The sequence below is a fragment of the Cupressus sempervirens genome, chromosome 3 (assembly GCF_028749045.1).
Source record: "Cupressus sempervirens isolate cs-2001-9-10 chromosome 3, ASM2874904v1, whole genome shotgun sequence".
NCBI classification, from domain to species: Eukaryota; Viridiplantae; Streptophyta; class Pinopsida; order Cupressales; family Cupressaceae; genus Cupressus; species Cupressus sempervirens.
In genome coordinates, this window is record NC_143120.1 from 897964903 (window position 1) to 897973874 (window position 8972).

At 31.1% G+C, this 8972-nt stretch overlaps 1 pseudogene; it reads left to right on the forward strand.

Moving 5' to 3' along the window:
• Positions 1–3911: 3911 nt before the first annotated feature.
• LOC149569690 (cellulose synthase-like protein H1) lies at positions 3912–5730 on the forward strand (annotated as a pseudogene).
• The last annotated feature ends 3242 nt before the right edge of the window (positions 5731–8972 follow it).

Below are 8972 nucleotides of genomic sequence, written 5' to 3' on the forward strand. Positions count from 1 at the left end.
GAAGAAGTAAGTTCTGCTTCTATATAAATGCCTTAATCACAAGGCTCATTCCCATGCAGAATCCATAACCCAATTTTACACACACACACACACACACACAAGCCATAACATAGTTAAACAGGTCTAGTTGTTGATTACCTAGGTTGATTAAAATTCCTATGGAATTGTCATCAGACTAGGTACAATAAAAGGAACAATCAACATTATTTTTATGTAGGATCTCAAGCTAAGTCACTTGGAATGGGTTGAGTGAGTTTGATCCAGAAAGTTATGAAGTACTAAAGCTAGCAGAAATTTCTCCCATTTCTCCAAAAAATGTAGCATAGGTTTAGGGTTCCTTGGCTCCCATGAATTTGTAGCAGATATTCTCACTATTGGAAGATTAACTTCAATGAAGAGTTGAGTGTAAGGAGTTGAAGAAGAAAGTTCTGCTTCTATGTAAGTGCCATAATCATGAGGCTCATTCCCTTGCAAAATCCACAACCCAGTTAAATATACATATATATCAACTAAGATAATCAGAAACAAGACCCATTTAACTAGGTTATGGCTTATTTCTTTCTAAAAATATCTACTATGGTATGTTTTGGTAAAAATTTCTTGCACACTCTACCCATTTTTCCTGGTCTGCATTATTTTTGTGAAAGATCTTGAGGTAAGTCACTTAGCACCTTAAAAAATATATTTGTATATATATACATACATGCACACATGTATTTATATATGTATATATGTATAAGTATGTATGTATGTGCCCTTGTGATCATTTTATTTTGTTTGTGTGCCCTTGTGATCTCTGCATCTTGTTGGCATGCCCTTGTGATCTCTATATATGTGTGTATGTATGTATATAAATAGCCAGATCTTGGCATAATAGAAAAAGAAATAAAACTCACTCAACAAGTAGCATGGCCATAGATGTGATGGCAACACCCATTGGTAAGTAAATTCCTCTTTCTCTCTCTCATTTTTCATGTGTTTATTTCACTTGAACTATTATTTCTTATGGAGCATTTTCTAATGCAGAGCCTCACCTTGGAAAATTCTAGAGGAAATTAATCACTCAACTAAGTTGCATCAAGGGGCACATACACCTTCAGGAATGATTATAAACTTCCTCAAATTGTTAACCGACTTTCTCAATACCTACTAATAAACTAACATGCAACCGCAACATTCTTAACCTCCTATCACCACATTTTGGTTTCCTACATCAACTTAATAGAATTTGACCCTACTCTTCTACAATGTATTTGAAAATACCTTTTTGGGAAAAGAAAACTTTACATCAATCGGACTACAAATTGACTACCAAATAGCATTTACTCATATCCAAATCTATACCACCTTTTCTACTTGCATGGATTGAAAACCCAATAACAAACAAATTATTGAACATGACATACTCTGTCATTCTCCCAAATTTGCAAGTTTTTTTCAAATTTGAATCAAACTTTGTCCACATCACATATCAGTTATGTATTTTTTTAACCCATTGATGAATACATAAAGATATTCACCCGATTCAATAGCTTTCTTCCATGTGGATACAAGAAAAGATCATTGAAACAAAAAAACAAAAGAAAATGAAAACAATATGATACATACTCTTCCATGATCCCAGAAAATAGATTGTGGAGAGTTTAAAAGACTTCCATCAATTTCTAGAACTCTCAAAATAGTAGATATTCATATACAAATAAATAAAAAATTGTATTTCTTAAGATTGCTTCAAACCAAAAAATTTACTTTAAACTCAAAACCAATCAATATACTTGATTCTAAAACAAAACCATTGATAGATCCATTGAGTTCAAAATATCAATTTAGAAAGAAACACAGGAAATGGTATATCCAAAAAAAACCATCAACTCATAAGAAATCAGTAAAACTCAAAATAACTTTATATATCTCTTGGTATCTAATCTCTCCCCCTTCTATTACGAAATTTACCTTTTTAAAATACTTTCCCATTTTTTTATTGGGAATCAAAAAATTTCACATTAAAAACAAGAAAATGAAACCCATTTTGGAATCATGAAAGATCAGTCAGATATCAGAATCTGCTATCTATTTTTTCCATTTTTTTAAAACTTTTTGTAGCCATCGATTCTTCAGGTTCCTTAATTATTTAAAACACACACAAAACTCTTAAATAAAATTGACTCAACTTAAAATGAAACACACTTTGTCCTAAATGGCTAAAATTGGAAGGCTTAAATGATTGTTATTCTATTTATGCCACCACATCGTAGGACTTTATTACAAACATCAAAATTTAAACACACTTTAAAACATGACATTAAATTTCTTCATAATTTATGTACTTCCTATAGCATATTTAACCATGTTAGTTCTTGTAGAAGTAGTTGTCTACTCTGCCACTACAACATTTTCTAATACTGGATTCATTTTATGTAGGAGGTGATGAGGACATTCCTAGACGTAGATGTCAGATGAATTTCCCATGACAAATGAGCTTCCACCTTCATGTGGTTGGTCCTGATTAGTAGAGAATATTAAACTATTCTTAAAACCAAGTGAAGCTCAACAACAACCTATGATTGTATGACAACTAATTATGTGAATCTTTTGGTTTCAAGCATTGTAGAAGGATGTCATAATTCAATATGCAATGCCAATTCATATGCATAAGACATTAGGAGAAGCTAAAAAATGAACAAATTTGCATTTTTGTTAGAGGTTTTTAATTAGGTATTTTAAGTTATAGACCATCACAAACATTGTTCATGATGATGGTCTATAATTTTAAAAACTTAATAGATCTATTAAATAAATATAATCGTGTTCTATTTTATTAGCTTTGCCTATTGTCCATGCATTTGAACATAGCTGCATGTGCATTCTCAATTCAGAGTGGCAAAATCTTATTATGGATGTGAAAGAAAAATGACATGCACTAGAAGATGGGAAAATGATGTCACTTTTGCAGGTGTGGAACCTTTTTTTGTACTTTAAACATTGATCATTTCTTAAAGATTTTAGATGTTAACTGGGAACTTAGATGTTAGGGGCAGGAGGGGGGGAGAGTGGGGGACAAATGAGCTTCCACCTTCACATTGTTGGCTCTGATTAGTAGAGAATATTAAACTATTCTCAAAACCAACTGAAGATCAATATTAACCTATGATTGCATCATAGCTATTCAACATTTGCTTCCATTTTTTAATTATTAATACAACACATCATCACAATTGTGACAGTTGTCCGTCTATCCCACAACATTCCTACAACATGCCCATCCTAATTGTGATGGAGGTTTCCAACGGCTTATCATGTGACTCATAGCATTTATGTCACATAGATTTTGCAATTGTGACAGTGTCTTCTACAGATTTCTGTTGCAATTCTTATAGTGAAAATGAATGGTTTGCTAGTTTGGTAGCCCAATTTATGACACTTGTATCCATCTCAATTACAATGCTAACCCTTTCCATCACAACTTGTGATAGCAAAAGTATGATGCTCATATGACAGGAGCTAATTTTGACTAATGTCAATTAGGCAACAGGATATTGTCGTAATTGCAATGACCTATCATTGCAATTCAGGCCCAAATGTAGTAGTGTAAAAACATTTTATTTAATCATTTTATTCCTCCTACAAGAAGATTGTTTTTTTTTACAATGATCTGAAGGCATGCGCATCTTCCTTTTTTTTCCTTGGTCCTCTTCTACATGGGGTGAAGTTCGAGCATGAGGGAGGATTGATTCATCCCACCATCCCTTAAGGAATTATCTTGTTTCATCTCTAAACTTCAATTTCATTCCTTAAAATTTTTCCATCTTCTTCATTGTTCTATGTGACTTATGAGATCATTGATTATATCCTTCCCTTTCCTCATGACATTGAGAGCCAAAAAAATTTCTACATTTTCTTAGAATTTTTGGATGATAGCTTTTGCCTGTGAGCTTTGGTTTGCTTTCAAGTGGATTCTCTCTCACAACATGGCATGGAAGTTTGTTGGGTATAACACATACCCGAAGAGGCTTGCAGAGAGGTGGAAATAAATGTTGTTCATTTACACATTTGTTTTATTATCATAAAAAGTGGAAGTCGCATATGTTTGTTTCTCTACGAGTGAAGGTCTTATATGTTTATTCCTCTTTGAAACACTACAAAAACTTGGGTGTTGTGTTATGTTTTTATCTTGTAGATATAGTGGAGAATCTATTTACAAGCTACCTAGTGTGGATGTTATCATCAATACAACAGATCTATTCAAGGAGCTCGCATTGATAACTTCCAATATAGTTCTTTTTGTTCTTGCACTTGATTATCGAGTAGAAAAAAATTATTTTTATATCTGTGCATCTCCAATTACTTTCTACTTTCTTGTAGGAACTTTGAACTTTGCAAAAAATGGGTGCCATTCTACATAAAGTTCAAAATAAAGAATAGAGCACCCTTTATGTATTTCTCCAAAGAAAATGAGTCATCTGATCTTAATTTTGTCCAAGAATGGCAAGACATGAAGGTGATGATGATGTGATTAAAATAGAGGAATAAATAGTTCATGTGTTATTAAATCATCATGCCTCCTTAACATTGTTAAATGATATTTTGTAGGATGAGTATGAAGGTTTCAAGAAAAGGATAAGCAAAACATTGGAAGAAAAACAAGTTCCACCTAATTTTACTTCTCACCACAGTGTTGTTGGTTTTGTGTATAGAAGTTCGGATGTTAGAAACCATAAAAGTATAGTACATGTAATAGGGAGAGTATGAAGTTAAAATGATTGTTTATTATGTTTTTGTAGTATAAAATTTAATCAAGATAGTAAGAGCTTCTCTACAAGATGAATATATCACACTATTAATTATTTATATGTACAGGTTATTCATGAAAACAAAATGGTTCATGACAAGAAAGTTGATGCGTTGCCCCACCTGATATATATTGCTAGAGAGAAATGCCCCAAGGTCAGCCATCATTATAAGGTTGGCACCATGAATGTCATGTTTAGTAGATTTTTGTTATTTATCTTTCTAGAACTTATTTACAAAGTTTCTGGTATAAATTGTGATTGAAAAGGTTTTTGAATAATTGTTTGGAAATTTTAATAGTAATGTCAACTATGAAGAATAACATGAAATATATAATATTGTACGATAAACTATGATAGGTTTTGATGGTATTGAAAATATACATTGTTTCTTAACAAGATTTTTATTGATCTAATGTGGTGTTGGCTTTTTAGGCAAGAGTCTCAGTGTTGATGACAAATGCTCTTTTTACACTAAATCTGGACAATGATATTCATGTCAGTAATTACAGAGCTATACAACATGCTATGTTTTTTTTTCCTTGAATGTAAATTAAAGAAAGAGAGCAGTTTTGTTCAATTCCCCCAAGTGTTCCATCGAAGTCTCAAGGATGATCCATTTGGAACCTAGTTGAAAATACTTGTAGAATTAAGAAATAATTTACTATTTTTTTTCAACTAATTACTCAAGAGCTCTATAGCATTTTTATTCAAGTTATTACATGATTATAGATGTAACAATGGATATGTTGGGTGTATGTAGACTATTGGGAAGGGATCAAATGCACTTCAAGGCCCTCTTTATGGAGGAACAATTTGCTTTCATAGAAGAAAAGGCTTGTGTGGGTTGCCACCTGAGATTGATCAACACCACAAGAAAGGAAGTGAAAGGCAAAGACAACGTAATAGCAAATCTTTCACATTAAATTGGCTTAGAGATTGAAGTTCAATAAATGGCATGTCATTTTACCAAATTCAAATATTTCACATGAAATAATGATATATATTACTACTTTTCTTTTAATATCTTAATGTTCATAATAGTGTTGTATAATAACAGTAAATATTTAATTGTTTTTATATTTAGGTATAACCTTGATATCTTTGTTGATTTTTATTTTTGTTATTGACTATTTGTTGTGTACTTACAACATTGTAAAACTGTGGGAGTCCTTTGGAAAACTCCCCAAACCTTATTAAAAAATAATAAATTATAATTTCAATCTCATTTGAAGCAAGCTTTCTAGAAGTTACTTTTATAGTTGTACAACACTGTGTTTTCATGTGCACGACAAATATAGTGTCTAGTAGATGTTTGAGGTAATTATGATAAGGACTCTTCTTTTTTACTTTCTTTTATTTACTAAGATTTTATTGCACTCAATCCTCTTTTAATTTATTGTTTTTAAGAAGCTTCATCTGATAATGAATTATTATATTTTATTAAATAAAATCTTTTTATGGAAAATGAAATGTGAGGAACACTCATGTTGACATGTGGTTGGAATAGTGATTTATAAAAGGCTTATAAAATTTATTTTATAAACCCTTTAAATAATCAATCAATAACATGTATGATGTTGCGTAAGAAGAGATTCCAGACTTTGCATCATCTTGTTTGTCTAAGCCATTATGGAAAGCATTTGGAGAATCGCATGCCCTAGTTGAAGCAGTTTGGGCTATACTAAGTGACATTCCATGCAATATCCACACCCTTCCTTCCCTAGTTACAGAGGAAGCTTTGAAGGTTGCTAATTGTAGCTATGAAACCAAAACTGCTTGGGGCAAAGTGGTAGAAGATGCATAACCTTATTTGTTTCTTAAAAATAATTCCTACTCAAAGATTTCCCATCATCTTGTATTACTCTTATCAGATGTCCACTATCCATTTGAAATGCAAAATTTTATTTTTGGATTTGATTGTTTATGTTTTCTTAATCATCAATTTTTTGGATCACACTCCACAATCCATCATCAGGATAAGAGAAAACAAGAATGGAAAAGTGAAATATGCATACCAATCATATTTTTATTTTTATTTCCCTTTGGTTGGGCTTGGTCTGTACATTTTACTTTTCAATACATTCTCTCATCCTGATGATGAATCGTGAAGCATGATCCGAAATATTAATGCTAAAAAAACATACACAATCAAATCCAAACACAAAAATTTACATATCACCTTATAAATTAGATATTTGATGCAACCCATTAGAATATTCCATAGCATAGATGATAACTCACTTTTGACTGGTTGCAGGTGGGATGGATTTATGGATCTATAATTGAGGATATTATGACAATAATGAAGAGTCATAGTCTAGGTTGGCATTCCATTATGTCCAACTAGAGGAACTAGTTTTCATGTGATGTGCAGCAACCACTAGTCTAGATACCCTTGTTTAGCAAAAGAGATGGGCAGTAGGACTATAATGTCTACCCCTAGTTGACTTTCTTGTTGTATTGCCAGATTCTTTTAGGCCAGAGTTATGATTATGTTTTATAATTAGCAGTACTTGGTTACTGAATTTCATTAGATGTATTTGATATTTAGTTGATATATGTGTTGAGTTACTTAGTTATTTAATGTGTTTGTGATTATTATATGGTAAAACATGTATGTTCTTACAATGATTTCATTTATCTCATGATGATAGTTAGATGAATGGTTTATATGTAGTTCTATGGTTACTTACCCCATACTTTCATGTGTGTGGTGTACTTGTCTATTTTACTTTATGATTGGCATTCCTAATGTGGTTGAGGGAGGGAGTCATAGTCACCTGCTAGTCAGGATCTACATGATGCACCACTCCCTGCTATTGCCTATTTATTTTAGATTATATGTGGATGTACATGCTTGAATTTTATGTAGATTGTAGGTACCGGGTATAGACTTCCTTGAATTGCTAGAATGAGTGTACCTATCGCAATGTCTCAATGGTAAAAGAGGGGAGATAATTCTTGAGTCCAAATCCTAACATTAACCCAATTGTCCTAGAAAGTAGGACAAGTATCTAAGTTGTTTTCCCTTCCAAATTTTTCAAGTGACGCAAATTCATGATTTTGACCCTTGAGTTTGATCTAGTATTTTGTACTTTATGATGGGTTTCATAGTTCATCTTGTGTGTCTATCATGATTTTTAGATATAATTAAAACAAATTAAAAGAGTATTTAATGATTTAATTTAATGAAAATATCATATCAAAAATTAATATTTAATTATATTTAATTAATTGAGAAATTAATTAAATAAAAGAATTAAATTTAAAGATATATTGAAAAGTTCTAATTTTGATGTGATCATATTTATTTAATTTAATAATAATATAAATTAATTAAAGAGAGAAAGAAATTGATTTAACAAAAATATTTTAATTAAATTGTAAAAAGGTTGCACACAAAAATTAAAATATAATAAAAATAATATAGGAAAAGGGGTTTCACATGATTGCAAAATCAAAACCCTAATTTGGGGAAAAACTCTTTATTAGGAAATAGAGTTCATTTCTCCATATCGAGGTTTGGAGGAGCCAATTTTTGAGAAGAGGGTTTTGAAGGAAAAGTGAATTGCTTGTGAGTTCTGTGTAGTCGATTGTTCAACATCAGATCCAGGTAGGATCTCATGGGTTTTGCATAGTAGATTTGTCATTTGAAATATCTATTTTCTCCATGTTTGCATATCTATATTTGGAATTTAAGTTAGGTTGAATCCCTTGTTGTGAATTTATTTATTTCTTTTCAAAAATATATGTATACAAATTAATGTTTGAAAACCCTTATTCAATGAATTTTGGAAATTCATATTTAGCTAATTGAATTCGAGTTGGGGTTTGAATAAAAAGGAATATTAGAAATTTAAAAATCTACAAATTTGATAGTTCCTAATTTTCTTTCTATCAGATCTATGTTGGTTTCTATTTAAAAATATATATCTATATTTATATATGTATTTATAATTGAATATATCAAGGTTATTGTGAGGGCATTGTCTTGTTTGTTTTAATATAAAACAAAATTTATAAATGAAATTTATTGAATATGGAAACCTACAATTTTTCCATGGGATGGTGCCATTTTTGTTTTATGGTATTTTTTTTTTTAATTAATAAAAATAATTACAAATTGAGTGAAGAGGGATCATGATCTCCCCCCCTCATGGTTGCCAAGGTAGCTCGGCTACG